Below are 19,181 nucleotides of genomic sequence, written 5' to 3'. Positions count from 1 at the left end.
TTCAAGGCTACAAGCCGCCTCCTTAGCTCCGTGGTTATAGCGGGGCCATGAGTTCGAATTTCATAAGGGCAACTCCTACAGCTAATTTTCCATCTTGGATGAACAAACCAGTCAATGTTGTATGTTTATGGGCGATGAGTGAGTTACTGAAACCAATCAAGACAAGCGAATTTTTTGACTCAACTCAATTTCTCACTTTCATTGAGGCAACTCCTACAGTTAATTGCTGTCTGAAAACCACTGAAACCACTCAATACAAGCATATTAATGTGACTCATTTTAATTTCGTACGAATGTTGAAGAGTCCAACTAGCCTCCTTAGCTCAGTGGTTAGAACACTGGTCTTGTAAACCAGGGGTCATGAGTTCGAATCTCATAGGGGGCTTCCGCTAGAGAGAATTTTTAATGTTTGACATACCAGTCAATGTTGCATGTTTATGTGTAATGAGTGTGTAACTTAAACTTATCAAGACAGGCGCATTGATATGACTCAATTTGCAATGCAAGCCGCCTCCTTAGCTCTTTGGTTAAGACAGAAGCCACTACTTCGAATTTCTTAGGTGCAACTCCTACACGGTATCTTCAAGGCTACAAGCTGCCTCCTTAGCTCCGTGGTTATAGCGGGGCCATGAGTTCGAATTTCATAAGGGCAACTCCTACAGCTAATTTCCCATCTTGGATGAACAAACCAGTCAATGTTGTATGTTTATGGGCGATGAGTGAGTTACTGAAACCAATCAAGACAAACGAATTTTTTGACTCAACTCAATTTCTCACTTTCATTGAGGCAACTCCTACAGTTAATTGCGGTCTGAAAACCACTGAAACCACTCAATACAAGCATATTAATGTGACTCATTTTAATTTCGTACGACTGTTGAAGAGTCCAACTAGCCTCCTTAGCTCAGTGGTTAGAGCACTGGTCTTGTAAACCAGGGGCCATGAGTTGGAATCTCATATGGGGCTTCCACTAGAGAGAATTTTTAATGTTTGACATACCAGTCAATGTTGCATGTTTATGTGTAATGAGTGTGTAACTCAAACTTATCAAGACAGGCGCATTGATATGAGTCAATTTGCAATGCAAGCCGCCTCCTTAGCTCTGTGGTTCAGACAGAAGCCATTACTTCGAATTTCTTAGGGGCAACTCCTACACGGTATCTTCAAGGCTACAAGCCGCCTCCTTAGCTCCGTGGTTATAGCGGGGCCATGAGTTCGAATTTCATAAGGGCAACTCCTACAGCTAATTTTCCATCTTGGATGAACAAACCAGTCAATGTTGTATGTTTATGGGCGATGAGTGAGTTACTGAAACCAATCAAGACAAGCGAATTTTTTGACTCAACTCAATTTCTCACTTTCATTGAGGCAACTCCTACAGTTAATTGCGGTCTGAAAACCACTGAAACCACTCAATACAAGCATATTAATGTGACTCATTTTAATTTCGTACGAATGTTGGAGAGTCCAACTAGCCTCCTTAGCTCAGTGGTTAGAGCACTGGTCTTGTAAACCAGGGGTCACGAGTTCGAATCTCATAGGGGGCTTCCGCTAGAGAGAATTTTTAATGTTTGACATACCAGTCAATGTTGCATGTTTATGTGTAATGAGTGTGTAACTCAAACTTATCAAGACAGGCGCATTGATATGACTCAATTTGCAATGCAAGCCGCCTCCTTAGCTCTTTGGTTAAGACAGAAGCCACTACTTCGAATTTCTTAGGGGCAACTCCTACACGGTATCTTCAAGGCTACAAGCCGCCTCCTTAGCTCCGTGGTTATAGCGGGGCCATGAGTTCGAATTTCATAAGGGCAACTCCTACAGCTAATTTTCCATCTTGGATGAACAAACCAGTCAATGTTGTATGTTTATGGGCGATGAGTGAGTTACTGAAACCAATCAAGACAAGCGAATTTTTTGACTCAACTCAATTTCTCACTTTCATTGAGGCAACTCCTACAGTTAATTGCGGTCTGAAAACCACTGAAACCACTCAATACAAGCATATTAATGTGACTCATTTTAATTTCGTACGAATGTTGAAGAGTCCAACTAGCCTCCTTAGCTCAGTGGTTAGAGCACTGGTCTTGTAAACCAGGGGTCATGAGTTCGAATCTCATAAGGGGCTTCCGCTAGAGAGAATTTTTAATGTTTGACATACCAGTCAATGTTGCATGTTTATGTGTAATGAGTGTGTAACTCAAACTTATCAAGACAGGCGCATTGATATGACTCAATTTGCAATGCAAGCCGCCTCCTTAGCTCTTTGGTTAAGACAGAAGCCACTACTTCGAATTTCTTAGGTGCAACTCCTACACGGTATCTTCAAGGCTACAAGCTGCCTCCTTAGCTCCGTGGTTATAGCGGGGCCATGAGTTCGAATTTCATAAGGGCAACTCCTACAGCTAATTTTCCATCTTGGATGAACAAACCAGTCAATGTTGTATGTTTATGGGCGATGAGTGAGTTACTGAAACCAATCAAGACAAGCGAATTTTTTGACTCAACTCAATTTCTCACTTTCATTGAGGCAACTCCTACAGTTAATTGCTGTCTGAAAACCACTGAAACCACTCAATACAAGCATATTAATGTGACTCATTTTAATTTCGTACGAATGTTGAAGAGTCCAACTAGCCTCCTTAGCTCAGTGGTTAGAACACTGGTCTTGTAAACCAGGGGTCATGAGTTCGAATCTCATAGGGGGCTTCCGCTAGAGAGAATTTTTAATGTTTGACATACCAGTCAATGTTGCATGTTTATGTGTAATGAGTGTGTAACTCAAACTTATCAAGACAGGCGCATTGATATGACTCAATTTGCAATGCAAGCCGCCTCCTTAGCTCTTTGGTTAAGACAGAAGCCACTACTTCGAATTTCTTAGGTGCAACTCCTACACGGTATCTTCAAGGCTACAAGCTGCCTCCTTAGCTCCGTGGTTATAGCGGGGCCATGAGTTCGAATTTCATAAGGGCAACTCCTACAGCTAATTTTCCATCTTGGATGAACAAACCAGTCAATGTTGTATGTTTATGGGCGATGAGTGAGTTACAGAAACCAATCAAGACAAGCGAATTTTTTGACTCAACTCAATTTCTCACTTTCATTGAGGCAACTCCTACAGTTAATTGCGGTCTGAAAACCACTGAAACCACTCAATACAAGCATATTAATATGACTCATTTTAATTTCGTACGACTGTTGAAGAGTCCAACTAGCCTCCTTAGCTCAGTGGTTAGAACACTGGTCTTGTAAACCAGGGGTCATGAGTTCGAATCTCATAGGGGGCTTCCGCTAGAGAGAATTTTTAATGTTTGACATACCAGTCAATGTTGCATGTTTATGTGTAATGAGTGTGTAACTCAAACTTATCAAGACAGGCGCATTGATATGACTCAATTTGCAATGCAAGCCGCCTCCTTAGCTCTTTGGTTAAGACAGAAGCCACTACTTCGAATTTCTTAGGTGCAACTCCTACACGGTATCTTCAAGGCTACAAGCTGCCTCCTTAGCTCCGTGGTTATAGCGGGGCCATGAGTTCGAATTTCATAAGGGCAACTCCTACAGCTAATTTTCCATCTTGGATGAACAAACCAGTCAATGTTGTATGTTTATGGGCGATGAGTGAGTTACAGAAACCAATCAAGACAAGCGAATTTTTTGACTCAACTCAATTTCTCACTTTCATTGAGGCAACTCCTACAGTTAATTGCGGTCTGAAAACCACTGAAACCACTCAATACAAGCATATTAATATGACTCATTTTAATTTCGTACGACTGTTGAAGAGTCCAACTAGCCTCCTTAGCTCAGTGGTTAGAGCACTGGTCTTGTAAACCAGGGGTCATGAGTTTGAATCTCATAGGGGGCTTCCACTAGAGAGAATTTTTAATGTTTGACATACCAGTCAATGTTGCATGTTTATGTGTAATGAGTGTGTAACTCAAACTTATCAAGACAGGCGCATTGATATGAGTCAATTTGCAATGCAAGCCGCCTCCTTAGCTCTGTGGTTCAGACAGAAGCCATTACTTCGAATTTCTTAGGGGCAACTCCTACACGGTATCTTCAAGGCTACAAGCCGCCTCCTTAGCTCCGTGGTTATAGCGGGGCCATGAGTTCGAATTTCATAAGGGCAACTCCTACAGCTAATTTCCCATATTGGATGAACAAACCAGTCAATGTTGTATGTTTATGGGCGATGAGTGAGTTACTGAAACCAATCAAGACAAACGAATTTTTTGACTCAACTCAATTTCTCACTTTCATTGAGGCAACTCCTACAGTTAATTGCGGTCTGAAAACCACTGAAACCACTCAATACAAGCATATTAATGTGACTCATTTTAATTTCGTACGACTGTTGAAGAGTCCAACTAGCCTCCTTAGCTCAGTGGTTAGAGCACTGGTCTTGTAAACCAGGGGTCATGAGTTGGAATCTCATATGGGGCTTCCACTAGAGAGAATTTTTAATGTTTGACATACCAGTCAATGTTGCATGTTTATGTGTAATGAGTGTGTAACTCAAACTTATCAAGACAGGCGCATTGATATGAGTCAATTTGCAATGCAAGCCGCCTCCTTAGCTCTGTGGTTCAGACAGAAGCCATTACTTCGAATTTCTTAGGGGCAACTCCTACACGGTATCTTCAAGGCTACAAGCCGCCTCCTTAGCTCCGTGGTTATAGCGGGGCCATGAGTTCGAATTTCATAAGGGCAACTCCTACAGCTAATTTTCCATCTTGGATGAACAAACCAGTCAATGTTGTATGTTTATGGGCGATGAGTGAGTTACTGAAACCAGTCAAGACAAGCGAATTTTTTGACTCAACTCAATTTCTCACTTTCATTGAGGCAACTCCTACAGGTAATTGCGGTCTGAAAACCACTGAAACCACTCAATGCAAGCATATTAATGTGACTCATTTTAATTTCGCACGAATGTTGAAGAGTCCTAGTAGCCTCCTTAGCTCAGTGGTTAGAGCACTGGTCTTGTAAACCAGGGGGTCATGAGTTCGAATCTCATAAGGGGCTTCCACTAGAGAGAATTTTTAATGTTTGACATACCAGTCAATGTTGCATGTTTATGTGTAATGAGTGTGTAACTCAAACTTATCAAGACAGGCGCATTGATATGACTCAATTTGCAATGCAAGCCGCCTCCTTAGCTCTTTGGTTAAGACAGAAGCCACTACTTCGAATTTCTTAGGGGCAACTCCTACACGGTATCTTCAAGGCTACAAGCTGCCTCCTTAGCTCCGTGGTTATAGCGGGGCCATGAGTTCGAATTTCATAAGGACAACTCATACAGCTAATTTTCAATCTTGGATGAACAAACCAGTCAATGTTGTATGTTTATGGGCGATGAGTGAGTTACTGAAACCAATCAAGACAAGCGAATTTTTTGACTCAACTCAATTTCTCACTTTCATTGAGGCAACTCCTACAGTTAATTGCGGTCTGAAAACCACTGAAACCACTCAATACAAGCATATTAATGTGACTCATTTTAATTTCGTACGACTGTTGAAGAGTCCAACTAGCCTCCTTAGCTCAGTGGTTAGAGCACTGGTCTTGTAAACCAGGGGTCATGAGTTTGAATCTCATAGGGGGCTTCCACTAGAGAGAATTTTTAATGTTTGACATACCAGTCAATGTTGCATGTTTATGTGTAATGAGTGTGTAACTCAAACTTATCAAGACAGGCGCATTGATATGACTCAATTTGCAATGCAAGCCGCCTCCTTAGCTCTGTGGTTAAGACAGAAGCCATTACTTCGAATTTCTTAGGGGCAACTCCTACACGGTATCTTCAAGGCTACAAGCCGCCTCTGTAGCTCTGTGGTTATAGCGGGGGCCATGAGTTCGAATTTCATAAGGGCAACTCCTACAGCTAATTTCCCATCTTGGATGAACAAACCAGTCAATGTTGTATGTTTATGGGCGATGAGTGAGTTACTGAAACCAATCAAGACAAGCGAATTTTTTGACTCAACTCAATTTCTCACTTTCATTGAGGCAACTCCTACAGTTAATTGCGGTCTGAAAACCACTGAAACCACTGAATACAAGCATATTAATGTGACTCATTTTAATTTCGTACGACTGTTGAAGAGTCCAACTAGCCTCCTTAGCTCAGTGGTTAGAGCACTGGTCTTGTAAACCAGGGGTCATGAGTTCGAATCTCATAGGGGGCTACCACTAGAGAGAATTTTTAATGTTTGACATACCAGTCAATGTTGCATGTTTATGTGTAATGAGTGTGTAACTCAAACTTATCAAGACAGGCGCATTGATATGACTCAATTTGCAATGCAAACCGCCTCCTTAGCTCTGTGGTTAAGACAGAAGCCATTACTTCGAATTTCTTAGGGGCAACTCCTACACGGTATCTTCAAGGCTACAAGCCGCCTCCTTAACTCCGTGGTTATAGCGGGGCCATGAGTTCGAATTTCATAAGGGCAACTCCTACAGCTAATTTTCCATCTTGGATGAACAAACCAGTCAATGTTGTATGTTTATGGGCGATGAGTGAGTTACTGAAACCAATCAAGACAAGCGAATTTTTTGACTCAACTCAATTTCTCACTTTCATTGAGGCAACTCCAACAGTTAATTGCGGTCTGAAAACCACTGAAACCACTCAATACAAGCATATTAATGTGACTCATTTTAATTTCGTACGACTGTTGAAGAGTCCAACTAGCCTCCTTAGCTCAGTGGTTAGAGCACTGGTCTTGTAAACCAGGGGTCATGAGTTCCAATCTCATAGGGGGCTACCACTAGAGAGAATTTTTAATGTTTGACATACCAGTCAATGTTGCATGTTTATGTGTAATGAGTGTGTAACTCAAACTTATCAAGACAGGCGCATTGATATGACTCAATTTGCAATGCAAGCCGCCTCCTTAGCTCTGTGGTTAAAACAGAAGCCATTACTTCGAATTTCTTAGGGGCAACTCCTGCACGGTATCTTCAAGGCTGCAAGCCGCCTCCTTAGCTCCGTGGTTATAGCGGGGCCATGAGTTCGAATTTCATAAGGGCAACTCCTACAGCTAATTTTCCATCTTGGATGAACAAACCAGTCAATGTTGTATGTTTATGGGCGATGAGTGAGTTACTGAAACCAATCAAGACAAGCGAATTTTTTGACTCAAATCAATTTCTCACTTTCATTGAGGCAACTCCTACAGTTAATTGCGGTCTGAAAACCACTGAAACCACTCAATACAAGCATATTAATGTGACTCATTTTAATTTCGTACGACTGTTGAAGAGTCCAACTAGCCTCCTTAGCTCAGTGGTTAGAGCACTGGTCTTGTAAACCAGGGGTCATGAGTTCGAATCTCATAGGGGGCTACCACTAGAGAGAATTTTTAATGTTTGACATACCAGTCAATGTTGCATGTTTATGTGTAATGAGTGTGTAACTCAAACTTATCAAGACAGGCGCATTGATATGACTCAATTTGCAATGCAAACCGCCTCCTTAGCTCTGTGGTTAAGACAGAAGCCATTACTTCGAATTTCTTAGGGGCAACTCCTACACGGTATCTTCAAGGCTACAAGCCGCCTCCTTAACTCCGTGGTTATAGCGGGGCCATGAGTTCGAATTTCATAAGGGCAACTCCTACAGCTAATTTTCCATCTTGGATGAACAAACCAGTCAATGTTGTATGTTTATGGGCGATGAGTGAGTTACTGAAACCAATCAAGACAAGCGAATTTTTTGACTCAACTCAATTTCTCACTTTCATTGAGGCAACTCCAACAGTTAATTGCGGTCTGAAAACCACTGAAACCACTCAATACAAGCATATTAATGTGACTCATTTTAATTTCGTACGACTGTTGAAGAGTCCAACTAGCCTCCTTAGCTCAGTGGTTAGAGCACTGGTCTTGTAAACCAGGGGTCATGAGTTCCAATCTCATAGGGGGCTACCACTAGAGAGAATTTTTAATGTTTGACATACCAGTCAATGTTGCATGTTTATGTGTAATGAGTGTGTAACTCAAACTTATCAAGACAGGCGCATTGATATGACTCAATTTGCAATGCAAGCCGCCTCCTTAGCTCTGTGGTTAAAACAGAAGCCATTACTTCGAATTTCTTAGGGGCAACTCCTGCACGGTATCTTCAAGGCTGCAAGCCGCCTCCTTAGCTCCGTGGTTATAGCGGGGCCATGAGTTCGAATTTCATAAGGGCAACTCCTACAGCTAATTTTCCATCTTGGATGAACAAACCAGTCAATGTTGTATGTTTATGGGCGATGAGTGAGTTACTGAAACCAATCAAGACAAGCGAATTTTTTGACTCAAATCAATTTCTCACTTTCATTGAGGCAACTCCTACAGTTAATTGCGGTCTGAAAACCACTGAAACCACTCAATACAAGCATATTAATGTGACTCATTTTAATTTCGTACCAATGTTGAAGAGTCCAACTAGCCTCCTTAGCTCAGTGGTTAGAGCACTGGTCTTGTAAATCAGGGGTCATGAGTTTGAATCTCATAGGGGTCTTCCACCAGAGAGAATTTTTAATGTTTGACATACCAGTCAATGTTGCATGTTTATGTGTAATGAGTGTGTAACTCAAACTTATCAAGACAGGCGCATTGATATGACTCACTTTGCAATGCAAGCCGCCTCCTTAGCTCTGTGGTTAAGACAGAAGCCATTACTTCGAATTTCTTAGGGGCAACTCCTACACGGTATCTTCAAGGCTACAAGCCGCCTCCTTAGCTCCGTGGTTATAGCGGGGCCATGAGCTCGAATTTCATAAGGGCAACTCCTACAGCTAATTTCCCATCTTGGATGAACAAACCAGTCAATGTTGTATGTTTATGGGCGATGAGTGAGTTACTGAAACCAATCAAGACAAACGAATTTGTTGACACAACTCAATTGCTCACTTTCATTGAGGCAACTCCTACAGTTAATTGCGGTCTGAAAACCACTGAAACCACTCAATACAAGCATATTAATGTGACTCATTTTAATTTCGTACGAATGTTGAAGAGTGCAACTAGCCTCCTTTGCTCAGTGGTTGGAGCACTGGTCTTGTAAACCAGGGGTCATGAGTTCGAATCTCATAGGGGGCTTCCACTAGAGAGAATTTTTAATGTTTGACATACCAGTCAATGTTGCATGTTTATGTGTAATGAGTGTGTAACTCAAACTTATCAAGACAGGCGCATTGATATGACTCAATTTGCAATGCAAGCCGCCTCCTTAGCTCTGTGGTTAAGACAGAAGCCACTACTTCGAATTTCTTAGGTGCAACTCCTACACGGTATCTTCAAGGCTACAAGCTGCCTCCTTAGCTCCGTGGTTATAGCGGAGCCATGAGTTCAAATTTCATAAGGACAACTCCTACAGCTAATTTTCCATCTTGGATGAACAAACCAGTCAATGTTGTATGTTTATGGGCGATGAGTGAGTTACTGAAACCAATCAAGACAAGCGAATTTTTTGACTCAACTCAATTTCTCACTTTCATTGAGGCAACTCCAACAGTTAATTGCGGTCTGAAAACCACTGAAACCACTCAATACAAGCATATTAATGTGACTCATTTTAATTTCGTACGACTGTTGAAGAGTCCAACTAGCCTCCTTAGCTCAGTGGTTAGAGCACTGGTCTTGTAAACCAGGGGTCATGAGTTTGAATCTCATAGGGGTCTTCCACTAGAGAGAATTTTTAATGTTTGACATACCAGTCAATGTTGCATGTTTATGTGTAATGAGTGTGTAACTCAAACTTATCAAGACAGGCGCATTGATATGACTCAATTTGCAATGCAAGCCGCCTCCTTAGCTCTTTGGTTAAGACAGAAGCCACTACTTCGAATTTCTTAGGGGCAACTCCTACACGGTATCTTCAAGGCTACAAGCTGCCTCCTTAGCTCCGTGGTTATAGCGGGGCCATGAGTTCGAATTTCATAAGGACAACTCCTACAGCTAATTTTCAATCTTGGATGAACAAACCAGTCAATGTTGTATGTTTATGGGCGATGAGTGAGTTACTGAAACCAATCAAGACAAGCGAATTTTTTGACTCAACTCAATTTCTCACTTTCATTGAGGCAACTCCTACAGTTAATTGCGGTCTGAAAACCACTGAAACCACTCAATACAAGCATATTAATGTGACTCATTTTAATTTCGTACGACTGTTGAAGAGTCCAACTAGCCTCCTTAGCTCAGTGGTTAGAGCACTGGTCTTGTAAACCAGGGGTCATGAGTTTGAATCTCATAGGGGGCTTCCACTAGAGAGAATTTTTAATGTTTGACATACCAGTCAATGTTGCATGTTTATGTGTAATGAGTGTGTAACTCAAACTTATCAAGACAGGCGCATTGATATGACTCAATTTGCAATGCAAGCCGCCTCCTTAGCTCTGTGGTTAAGACAGAAGCCATTACTTCGAATTTCTTAGGGGCAACTCCTACACGGTATCTTCAAGGCTACAAGCCGCCTCCGTAGCTCTGTGGTTATAGCGGGGGCCATGAGTTCGAATTTCATAAGGGCAACTCCTACAGCTAATTTCCCATCTTGGATGAACAAACCAGTCAATGTTGTATGTTTATGGGCGATGAGTGAGTTACTGAAACCAATCAAGACAAGCGAATTTTTTGACTCAACTCAATTTCTCACTTTCATTGAGGCAACTCCTACAGTTAATTGCGGTCTGAAAACCACTGAAACCACTGAATACAAGCATATTAATGTGACTCATTTTAATTTCGTACGACTGTTGAAGAGTCCAACTAGCCTCCTTAGCTCAGTGGTTAGAGCACTGGTCTTGTAAACCAGGGGTCATGAGTTCGAATCTCATAGGGGGCTACCACTAGAGAGAATTTTTAATGTTTGACATACCAGTCAATGTTGCATGTTTATGTGTAATGAGTGTGTAACTCAAACTTATCAAGACAGGCGCATTGATATGACTCAATTTGCAATGCAAGCCGCCTCCTTAGCTCTTTGGTTAAGACAGAAGCCACTACTTCGAATTTCTTAGGGGCAACTCCTACACGGTATCTTCAAGGCTACAAGCTGCCTCCTTAGCTCCGTGGTTATAGCGGGGCCATGAGTTCGAATTTCATAAGGACAACTCCTACAGCTAATTTTCAATCTTGGATGAACAAACCAGTCAATGTTGTATGTTTATGGGCGATGAGTGAGTTACTGAAACCAATCAAGACAAGCGAATTTTTTGACTCAACTCAATTTCTCACTTTCATTGAGGCAACTCCTACAGTTAATTGCGGTCTGAAAACCACTGAAACCACTCAATACAAGCATATTAATGTGACTCATTTTAATTTCGTACGACTGTTGAAGAGTCCAACTAGCCTCCTTAGCTCAGTGGTTAGAGCACTGGTCTTGTAAACCAGGGGTCATGAGTTTGAATCTCATAGGGGGCTTCCACTAGAGAGAATTTTTAATGTTTGACATACCAGTCAATGTTGCATGTTTATGTGTAATGAGTGTGTAACTCAAACTTATCAAGACAGGCGCATTGATATGACTCAATTTGCAATGCAAGCCGCCTCCTTAGCTCTGTGGTTAAGACAGAAGCCATTACTTCGAATTTCTTAGGGGCAACTCCTACACGGTATCTTCAAGGCTACAAGCCGCCTCCGTAGCTCTGTGGTTATAGCGGGGGCCATGAGTTCGAATTTCATAAGGGCAACTCCTACAGCTAATTTCCCATCTTGGATGAACAAACCAGTCAATGTTGTATGTTTATGGGCGATGAGTGAGTTACTGAAACCAATCAAGACAAGCGAATTTTTTGACTCAACTCAATTTCTCACTTTCATTGAGGCAACTCCTACAGTTAATTGCGGTCTGAAAACCACTGAAACCACTGAATACAAGCATATTAATGTGACTCATTTTAATTTCGTACGACTGTTGAAGAGTCCAACTAGCCTCCTTAGCTCAGTGGTTAGAGCACTGGTCTTGTAAACCAGGGGTCATGAGTTCGAATCTCATAGGGGGCTACCACTAGAGAGAATTTTTAATGTTTGACATACCAGTCAATGTTGCATGTTTATGTGTAATGAGTGTGTAACTCAAACTTATCAAGACAGGCGCATTGATATGACTCAATTTGCAATGCAAACCGCCTCCTTAGCTCTGTGGTTAAGACAGAAGCCATTACTTCGAATTTCTTAGGGGCAACTCCTACACGGTATCTTCAAGGCTACAAGCCGCCTCCTTAACTCCGTGGTTATAGCGGGGCCATGAGTTCGAATTTCATAAGGGCAACTCCTACAGCTAATTTTCCATCTTGGATGAACAAACCAGTCAATGTTGTATGTTTATGGGCGATGAGTGAGTTACTGAAACCAATCAAGACAAGCGAATGTTTTGACTCAACTCAATTTCTCACTTTCATTGAGGCAACTCCAACAGTTAATTGCGGTCTGAAAACCACTGAAACCACTCAATACAAGCATATTAATGTGACTCATTTTAATTTCGTACGACTGTTGAAGAGTCCAACTAGCCTCCTTAGCTCAGTGGTTAGAGCACTGGTCTTGTAAACCAGGGGTCATGAGTTCCAATCTCATAGGGGGCTACCACTAGAGAGAATTTTTAATGTTTGACATACCAGTCAATGTTGCATGTTTATGTGTAATGAGTGTGTAACTCAAACTTATCAAGACAGGCGCATTGATATGACTCAATTTGCAATGCAAGCCGCCTCCTTAGCTCTGTGGTTAAAACAGAAGCCATTACTTCGAATTTCTTAGGGGCAACTCCTGCACGGTATCTTCAAGGCTGCAAGCCGCCTCCTTAGCTCCGTGGTTATAGCGGGGCCATGAGTTCGAATTTCATAAGGGCAACTCCTACAGCTAATTTTCCATCTTGGATGAACAAACCAGTCAATGTTGTATGTTTATGGGCGATGAGTGAGTTACTGAAACCAATCAAGACAAGCGAATTTTTTGACTCAAATCAATTTCTCACTTTCATTGAGGCAACTCCTACAGTTAATTGCGGTCTGAAAACCACTGAAACCACTCAATACAAGCATATTAATGTGACTCATTTTAATTTCGTACGAATGTTGAAGAGTCCAACTAGCCTCCTTAGCTCAGTGGTTAGAGCACTGGTCTTGTAAACCAGGGGTCATGAGTTCGAATCTCATAGGGGGCTTCCACTAGAGAGAATTTTTAATGTTTGACATACCAGTCAATGTTGCATGTTTATGTGTAATGAGTGTGTAACTCAAACTTATCAAGACAGGCGCATTGATATGACTCAATTTGCAATGCAAGCCGCCTCCATAGCTCTGTGGTTAAGACAGAAGCCACTACTTCGAATTTCTTAGGTGCAACTCCTACACGGTATCTTCAAGGCTACAAGCTGCCTCCTTAGCTCCGTGGTTATAGCGGAGCCATGAGTTCGAATTTCATAAGGGCAACTCCTACAGCTAATTTTCCATCTTGGATGAACAAACCAGTCAATGTTGTATGTTTATGGGCGATGAGTGAGTTACTGAAACCAATCAAGACAAGCGATTTTTTTTACTCAACTCAATTTCTCACTTTCATTGAGGCAACTCCAACAGTTAATTGCGGTCTGAAAACCACTGAAACCACTCAATACAAGCATATTAATGTGACTCATTTTAATTTCGTACGACTGTTGAAGAGTCCAACTAGCCTCCTTAGCTCAGTGGTTAGAGCACTGGTCTTGTAAATCAGGGGTCATGAGTTTGAATCTCATAGGGGTCTTCCACCAGAGAGAATTTTTAATGTTTGACATACCAGTCAATGTTGCATGTTTATGTGTAATGAGTGTGTAACTCAAACTTATCAAGACAGGCGCATTGATATGACTCACTTTGCAATGCAAGCCGCCTCCTTAGCTCTGTGGTTAAGACAGAAGCCATTACTTCGAATTTCTTAGGGGCAACTCCTACACGGTATCTTCAAGGCTACAAGCCGCCTCCTTAGCTCCGTGGTTATAGCGGGGCCATGAGCTCGAATTTCATAAGGGCAACTCCTACAGCTAATTTCCCATCTTGGATGAACAAACCAGTCAATGTTGTATGTTTATGGGCGATGAGTGAGTTACTGAAACCAATCAAGACAAACGAATTTGTTGACACAACTCAATTGCTCACTTTCATTGAGGCAACTCCTACAGTTAATTGCGGTCTGAAAACCACTGAAACCACTCAATACAAGCATATTAATGTGACTCATTTTAATTTCGTACGAATGTTGAAGAGTGCAACTAGCCTCCTTTGCTCAGTGGTTGGAGCACTGGTCTTGTAAACCAGGGGTCATGAGTTCGAATCTCATAGGGGGCTTCCACTAGAGAGAATTTTTAATGTTTGACATACCAGTCAATGTTGCATGTTTATGTGTAATGAGTGTGTAACTCAAACTTATCAAGACAGGCGCATTGATATGACTCAATTTGCAATGCAAGCCGCCTCCTTAGCTCTGTGGTTAAGACAGAAGCCACTACTTCGAATTTCTTAGGTGCAACTCCTACACGGTATCTTCAAGGCTACAAGCTGCCTCCTTAGCTCCGTGGTTATAGCGGAGCCATGAGTTCGAATTTCATAAGGACAACTCCTACAGCTAATTTTCCATCTTGGATGAACAAACCAGTCAATGTTGTATGTTTATGGGCGATGAGTGAGTTACTGAAACCAATCAAGACAAGCGAATTTTTTGACTCAACTCAATTTCTCACTTTCATTGAGGCAACTCCAACAGTTAATTGCGGTCTGAAAACCACTGAAACCACTCAATACAAGCATATTAATGTGACTCATTTTAATTTCGTACGACTGTTCAAGAGTCCAACTAGCCTCCTTAGCTCAGTGGTTAGAGCACTGGTCTTGTAAACCAGGGGTCATGAGTTTGAATCTCATAGGGGTCTTCCACTAGAGAGAATTTTTAATGTTTGACATACCAGTCAATGTTGCATGTTTATGTGTAATGAGTGTGTAACTCAAACTTATCAAGACAGGCGCATTGATATGACTCACTTTGCAATGCAAGCCGCCTCCTTAGCTCTGTGGTTAACACAGAAGCCATTACTTCGAATTTCTTAGGGGCAACTCCTACACGGTATCTTCAAGGCTACAAGCCGCCTCCTTAGCTCCGTGGTTATAGCGGGGCCATCAGTTCGAATTTCATAAGGGCAACTCCTACAGCTAATTTCCCATCTTGGATGAACAAACCAGTCAATGTTGTATGTTTATGGGCGATGAGTGAGTTACTGAAACCAATCAAGACAAACGAATTTTTTGACACAACTCAATTGCTCACTTTCATTGAGGCAACTCCTACAGTTAATTGCGGTCTGAAAACCACTGAAACCACTCAATACAAGCATATTAATGTGACTCATTTTAATTTCGTACGAATGTTGAAGAGTGCAACTAGCCTCCTTTGCTCAGTGGTTGGAGCACTGGTCTTGTAAACCAGGGGTCATGAGTTCGAATCTCATAGGGGGCTTCCACTAGAGAGAATTTTTAATGTTTGACATACCAGTCAATGTTGCATGTTTATGTGTAATGAGTGTGTAACTCAAACTTATCAAGACAGGCGCATTGATATGACTCAATTTGCAATGCAAGCCGCCTCCTTAGCTCTATGGTTAAGACAGAAGCCATTACTTCGAATTTCTTAGGGGCAACTCCTACACGATATCTTCAAGGCTACAAGCTGCCTCCTTAGCTCCGTGGTTATAGCGGGGCCATGAGTTCGAATTTCATAAGGGCAACTCCTACAGCTAATTTTCCATCTTGGATGAACAAACCAGTCAATGTTGTATGTTTATGGGCTATGAGTGAGTTACTGAAACCAATCAAGACAAGCGAATTTTTTGACTCAACTCAATTTCTCACTTTCATTGAGGCAACTCCAGTTAATTGCGGTCTGAAAACCACTGAAACCACTCAATACAAGCATATTAATGTGACTCATTTTAATTTCGTACGAATGTTGAAGACTCCAACTAGCCTCCTTAGCTCAGTGGTTAGAGCACTGTTCTTGTAAACCAGGGGTCATGAGTTCGAATCTCATAGGGGGCTTCCACTAGAGAGAATTTTTAATGTTTGACATACCAGTCAATGTTGCATGTTTATGTGTAATGAGTGTGTAACTCAAACTTATCAAGACAGGCGCATTGATATGACTCAATTTGCAATGCAAGCCGCCTCCTTAGCTCTGTGGTTAAGACAGAAGCCACTACTTCGAATTTCTTAGGTGCAACTCCTACACGGTATCTTCAAGGCTACAAGCTGCCTCCTTAGCTCCGTGGTTATAGCGGGGCCATGAGTTCGAATTTCATAAGGGCAACTCATACAGCTAATTTTCCATCTTGGATGAACAAACCAGTCAATGTTGTATGTTTATGGGCGATGAGTGAGTTACTGAAACCAATCAAGACAAGCGAATTTTTTGACTCAACTCAATTTCTCACTTTCATTGAGGCAACTCCTACAGTTAATTGCGGTCTGAAAACCACTGAAACCACTGAATACAAGCATATTAATGTGACTCATTTTAATTTCGTACGACTGTTGAAGAGTCCAACTAGCCTCCTTAGCTCAGTGGTTAGAGCACTGGTCTTGTAAACCAGGGGTCATGATTTCCAATCTCATAGGGGGCTTCCACTAGAGAGAATTGTTAATGTTTGACATACCAGTCAATGTTGCATGTTTATGTGTAATGAGTGTGTAACTCAAACTTATCAAGACAGGCGCATTGATATGACTCAATTTGCAATGCAAGCCGCCTCCTTAGCTCTGTGGTTAAAACAGAAGCCATTACTTCGAATTTCTTAGGGGCAACTCCTGCACGGTATCTTCAAGGCTGCAAGCCGCCTCCTTAGCTCCGTGGTTATATCGGGGCCATGAGTTCGAATGTCATAAGGGCAACTCCTACAGCTAATTTTCCATCTTGGATGAACAAACCAGTCAATGTTGTATGTTTATGGGCGATGAGTGAGTTACTGAAACCAATCAAGACAAGCGAATTTTTTGACTCAACTCAATTTCTCACTTTCATTGAGGCAACTCCTACAGTTAATTGCGGTCTGAAAACCACTGAAACCACTCAATACAAGCATATTAATGTGACTCATTTTAATTTCGTACGACTGTTGAAGAGTCCAACTAGCCTCCTTAGCTCAGTGGTTAGAGCACTCGTCTTGTAAACCAGGGGTCATGAGTTTGAATCTCATAGGGGGCTTCCACTAGAGAGAATTTTTAATGTTTGACATACCAGTCAATGTTGCATGTTTATGTGTAATGAGTGTGTAACTCAAACTTATCAAGACAGGCGCATTGATATGACTCAATTTGCAATGCAAGCCGCCTCCTTAGCTCTGTGGTTAAGACAGAAGCCATTACTTCGAATTTCTTAGGGGCAACTCCTACACGGTATCTTCAAGGCTACAAGCCGCCTCCGTAGCTCTGTGGTTATAGCGGGGGCCATGAGTTCGAATTTCATAAGGGCAACTCCTACAGCTAATTTCCCATCTTGGATGAACAAACCAGTCAATGTTGTATGTTTATGGGCGATGAGTGAGTTACTGAAACCAATCAAGACAAGCGAATTTTTTGACTCAACTCAATTTCTCACTTTCATTGAGGCAACTCCTACAGTTAATTGCGGTCTGAAAACCACTGAAACCACTGAATACAAGCATATTAATGTGACTCATTTTAATTTCGTACGAATGTAGAAGAGTCCAACTAGCCTCCTTAGCTCAGTGGTTAGAGCACTGGTCTTGTAAACCAGGGGTCATGAGTACGAATCTCATAGGGGGCTTCCACTAGAGAGAATTTTTAAAGTTTGACATACCAGTCAATGTTGCATGTTTATGTGTAATGAGTGTGTAACTCAAACTTATCAAGACAGGCGCATTGATATGAGTCAATTTGCAATGCAAGCCGCCTCCTTAGCTCTGTGGTTAAGACAGAAGCCATTACTTCGAATTTCTTAGGGGCAACTCCTACACGGTATCTTCAAGGCTACAAGCCGCCTCCGCAGCTCTGTGGTTATAGCGGGGGCCATGAGTTCGAATTTCATAAGGGCAACTCCTACAGCTAATTTCCCATCTTGGATGAACAAACCCGTCAATGTTGTATGTTTATGGGCGATGAGTGAGTTACTGAAACCAATCAAGACAAGCGTTTTTTTTTACTCAACTCAATTTCTCACTTTCATTGAGGCAACTCCTACAGTTAATTGCGGTCTGAAAACCACTGAAACCACTCAATACAAGCATATTAATGTGACTCATTTTAATTTCGTACGAATGTTGAAGAGTCCAACTAGCCTCCTTAGCTCAGTGGTTAGAGCACTGGTCTTGTGAACCAGGGGTCATGAGTTCGAATCTCATAGGGTGCTTCCACTGGAGAGAATTTTTAATGTTTGACATACCAGTCAATGTTGCATGTTTATGTGTAATGAGTGTGTAACTCAAACTTATCAAGACAGGCGCATTGATATGACTCAATTTGCAATGCAAGCCGTCTCCTTAGCTCTGTGGTTAAGACAGAAGCCATTACTTCGAATTTCTTAGGGGCAACTCCTACACGGTATCTTCAAGGCTACAAGCCGCCTCCGTAGCTCTGTGGTTATAGCGGGGGCCATGAGTTCGAATTTCATAAGGGCAACTCCTACAGCTAATTTCCCATCTTGGATGAACAAACCAGTCAATGTTGTATGTTTATGAGCGATGAGTGAGTTACTGAAACCAATCAAGACAAGCGAATTTTTTGACTCAACTCAATTTCTCACTTTCATTGAGGCAACTCCTACAGTTAATTGCGGTCTGAAAACCACTGAAACCACTCAATACAAGCATATTAATGTGACTCATTTTAATTTCGTACGAATGTTGAAGAGTCCAACTAGCCTCCTTAGCTCAGTGGTTAGAGCACTGGTCTTGTGAACCAGGGGTCATGAGTTCGAATCTCATAGGGTGCTTCCACTAGAGAGAATTTTTAATGTTTGACATACCAGTCAATGTTGCATGTTTATGTGTAATGAGTGTGTAACTCAAACTTATCAAGACAGGCGCATTGATATGAGTCAATTTGCAATGCAAGCCGCCTCCTTAGCTCTGTGGTTAAGACAGAAGCCATTACTTCGAATTTCTTAGGGGCAACTCCTACACGGTATCTTCA

The 19,181-nt window shown here is 41.8% G+C and overlaps 33 non-coding genes across 33 annotated transcripts; all 33 read left to right on the top strand.

The window, feature by feature from the left end:
* The first annotated feature begins 312 nt into the window (after window positions 1-312).
* Window positions 313-385, top strand: TRNAT-UGU (transfer RNA threonine (anticodon UGU)). The gene has a single exon. It is a non-coding gene; the product is annotated as a tRNA-Thr (tRNA).
* A 508-nt stretch (window positions 386-893) lies between these two features.
* TRNAT-UGU (transfer RNA threonine (anticodon UGU)) lies at window positions 894-966 on the top strand. The gene has a single exon. It is a non-coding gene; the product is annotated as a tRNA-Thr (tRNA).
* A 508-nt stretch (window positions 967-1,474) lies between these two features.
* On the top strand, window positions 1,475-1,547 carry TRNAT-UGU (transfer RNA threonine (anticodon UGU)). Its single transcript has one exon. It is a non-coding gene; the product is annotated as a tRNA-Thr (tRNA).
* Window positions 1,548-2,055: 508 nt separating this feature from the next.
* TRNAT-UGU (transfer RNA threonine (anticodon UGU)) lies at window positions 2,056-2,128 on the top strand. Its single transcript has one exon. It is a non-coding gene; the product is annotated as a tRNA-Thr (tRNA).
* Window positions 2,129-2,636: 508 nt separating this feature from the next.
* TRNAT-UGU (transfer RNA threonine (anticodon UGU)) lies at window positions 2,637-2,709 on the top strand. The gene has a single exon. It is a non-coding gene; the product is annotated as a tRNA-Thr (tRNA).
* A 508-nt stretch (window positions 2,710-3,217) lies between these two features.
* Window positions 3,218-3,290, top strand: TRNAT-UGU (transfer RNA threonine (anticodon UGU)). Its single transcript has one exon. It is a non-coding gene; the product is annotated as a tRNA-Thr (tRNA).
* Window positions 3,291-3,798: 508 nt separating this feature from the next.
* TRNAT-UGU (transfer RNA threonine (anticodon UGU)) lies at window positions 3,799-3,871 on the top strand. The gene has a single exon. It is a non-coding gene; the product is annotated as a tRNA-Thr (tRNA).
* Window positions 3,872-4,379: 508 nt separating this feature from the next.
* Window positions 4,380-4,452, top strand: TRNAT-UGU (transfer RNA threonine (anticodon UGU)). The gene has a single exon. It is a non-coding gene; the product is annotated as a tRNA-Thr (tRNA).
* Window positions 4,453-4,960: 508 nt separating this feature from the next.
* TRNAT-UGU (transfer RNA threonine (anticodon UGU)) lies at window positions 4,961-5,034 on the top strand. The gene has a single exon. It is a non-coding gene; the product is annotated as a tRNA-Thr (tRNA).
* A 508-nt stretch (window positions 5,035-5,542) lies between these two features.
* On the top strand, window positions 5,543-5,615 carry TRNAT-UGU (transfer RNA threonine (anticodon UGU)). Its single transcript has one exon. It is a non-coding gene; the product is annotated as a tRNA-Thr (tRNA).
* Window positions 5,616-6,124: 509 nt separating this feature from the next.
* Window positions 6,125-6,197, top strand: TRNAT-UGU (transfer RNA threonine (anticodon UGU)). The gene has a single exon. It is a non-coding gene; the product is annotated as a tRNA-Thr (tRNA).
* Window positions 6,198-6,705: 508 nt separating this feature from the next.
* Window positions 6,706-6,778, top strand: TRNAT-UGU (transfer RNA threonine (anticodon UGU)). Its single transcript has one exon. It is a non-coding gene; the product is annotated as a tRNA-Thr (tRNA).
* A 508-nt stretch (window positions 6,779-7,286) lies between these two features.
* TRNAT-UGU (transfer RNA threonine (anticodon UGU)) lies at window positions 7,287-7,359 on the top strand. The gene has a single exon. It is a non-coding gene; the product is annotated as a tRNA-Thr (tRNA).
* A 508-nt stretch (window positions 7,360-7,867) lies between these two features.
* Window positions 7,868-7,940, top strand: TRNAT-UGU (transfer RNA threonine (anticodon UGU)). The gene has a single exon. It is a non-coding gene; the product is annotated as a tRNA-Thr (tRNA).
* Window positions 7,941-8,448: 508 nt separating this feature from the next.
* On the top strand, window positions 8,449-8,521 carry TRNAT-UGU (transfer RNA threonine (anticodon UGU)). Its single transcript has one exon. It is a non-coding gene; the product is annotated as a tRNA-Thr (tRNA).
* A 508-nt stretch (window positions 8,522-9,029) lies between these two features.
* Window positions 9,030-9,102, top strand: TRNAT-UGU (transfer RNA threonine (anticodon UGU)). The gene has a single exon. It is a non-coding gene; the product is annotated as a tRNA-Thr (tRNA).
* A 508-nt stretch (window positions 9,103-9,610) lies between these two features.
* On the top strand, window positions 9,611-9,683 carry TRNAT-UGU (transfer RNA threonine (anticodon UGU)). The gene has a single exon. It is a non-coding gene; the product is annotated as a tRNA-Thr (tRNA).
* A 508-nt stretch (window positions 9,684-10,191) lies between these two features.
* TRNAT-UGU (transfer RNA threonine (anticodon UGU)) lies at window positions 10,192-10,264 on the top strand. The gene has a single exon. It is a non-coding gene; the product is annotated as a tRNA-Thr (tRNA).
* A 509-nt stretch (window positions 10,265-10,773) lies between these two features.
* On the top strand, window positions 10,774-10,846 carry TRNAT-UGU (transfer RNA threonine (anticodon UGU)). The gene has a single exon. It is a non-coding gene; the product is annotated as a tRNA-Thr (tRNA).
* A 508-nt stretch (window positions 10,847-11,354) lies between these two features.
* On the top strand, window positions 11,355-11,427 carry TRNAT-UGU (transfer RNA threonine (anticodon UGU)). Its single transcript has one exon. It is a non-coding gene; the product is annotated as a tRNA-Thr (tRNA).
* A 509-nt stretch (window positions 11,428-11,936) lies between these two features.
* Window positions 11,937-12,009, top strand: TRNAT-UGU (transfer RNA threonine (anticodon UGU)). The gene has a single exon. It is a non-coding gene; the product is annotated as a tRNA-Thr (tRNA).
* Window positions 12,010-12,517: 508 nt separating this feature from the next.
* TRNAT-UGU (transfer RNA threonine (anticodon UGU)) lies at window positions 12,518-12,590 on the top strand. Its single transcript has one exon. It is a non-coding gene; the product is annotated as a tRNA-Thr (tRNA).
* Window positions 12,591-13,098: 508 nt separating this feature from the next.
* TRNAT-UGU (transfer RNA threonine (anticodon UGU)) lies at window positions 13,099-13,171 on the top strand. Its single transcript has one exon. It is a non-coding gene; the product is annotated as a tRNA-Thr (tRNA).
* A 508-nt stretch (window positions 13,172-13,679) lies between these two features.
* Window positions 13,680-13,752, top strand: TRNAT-UGU (transfer RNA threonine (anticodon UGU)). Its single transcript has one exon. It is a non-coding gene; the product is annotated as a tRNA-Thr (tRNA).
* A 508-nt stretch (window positions 13,753-14,260) lies between these two features.
* TRNAT-UGU (transfer RNA threonine (anticodon UGU)) lies at window positions 14,261-14,333 on the top strand. The gene has a single exon. It is a non-coding gene; the product is annotated as a tRNA-Thr (tRNA).
* Window positions 14,334-14,841: 508 nt separating this feature from the next.
* TRNAT-UGU (transfer RNA threonine (anticodon UGU)) lies at window positions 14,842-14,914 on the top strand. Its single transcript has one exon. It is a non-coding gene; the product is annotated as a tRNA-Thr (tRNA).
* A 508-nt stretch (window positions 14,915-15,422) lies between these two features.
* On the top strand, window positions 15,423-15,495 carry TRNAT-UGU (transfer RNA threonine (anticodon UGU)). Its single transcript has one exon. It is a non-coding gene; the product is annotated as a tRNA-Thr (tRNA).
* A 505-nt stretch (window positions 15,496-16,000) lies between these two features.
* On the top strand, window positions 16,001-16,073 carry TRNAT-UGU (transfer RNA threonine (anticodon UGU)). The gene has a single exon. It is a non-coding gene; the product is annotated as a tRNA-Thr (tRNA).
* Window positions 16,074-16,581: 508 nt separating this feature from the next.
* On the top strand, window positions 16,582-16,654 carry TRNAT-UGU (transfer RNA threonine (anticodon UGU)). Its single transcript has one exon. It is a non-coding gene; the product is annotated as a tRNA-Thr (tRNA).
* A 508-nt stretch (window positions 16,655-17,162) lies between these two features.
* Window positions 17,163-17,235, top strand: TRNAT-UGU (transfer RNA threonine (anticodon UGU)). The gene has a single exon. It is a non-coding gene; the product is annotated as a tRNA-Thr (tRNA).
* Window positions 17,236-17,744: 509 nt separating this feature from the next.
* On the top strand, window positions 17,745-17,817 carry TRNAT-UGU (transfer RNA threonine (anticodon UGU)). Its single transcript has one exon. It is a non-coding gene; the product is annotated as a tRNA-Thr (tRNA).
* A 509-nt stretch (window positions 17,818-18,326) lies between these two features.
* TRNAT-UGU (transfer RNA threonine (anticodon UGU)) lies at window positions 18,327-18,399 on the top strand. Its single transcript has one exon. It is a non-coding gene; the product is annotated as a tRNA-Thr (tRNA).
* A 509-nt stretch (window positions 18,400-18,908) lies between these two features.
* TRNAT-UGU (transfer RNA threonine (anticodon UGU)) lies at window positions 18,909-18,981 on the top strand. Its single transcript has one exon. It is a non-coding gene; the product is annotated as a tRNA-Thr (tRNA).
* The last annotated feature ends 200 nt before the right edge of the window (window positions 18,982-19,181 follow it).

The sequence above is a fragment of the Saccoglossus kowalevskii genome, chromosome 18, assembly GCF_978046115.1.
Source record: "Saccoglossus kowalevskii chromosome 18, keSacKowa6.1, whole genome shotgun sequence".
Taxonomy (NCBI): Eukaryota; Metazoa; Hemichordata; class Enteropneusta; family Harrimaniidae; genus Saccoglossus; species Saccoglossus kowalevskii.
This window is presented reverse-complemented; position numbering and strand designations above follow the sequence as displayed.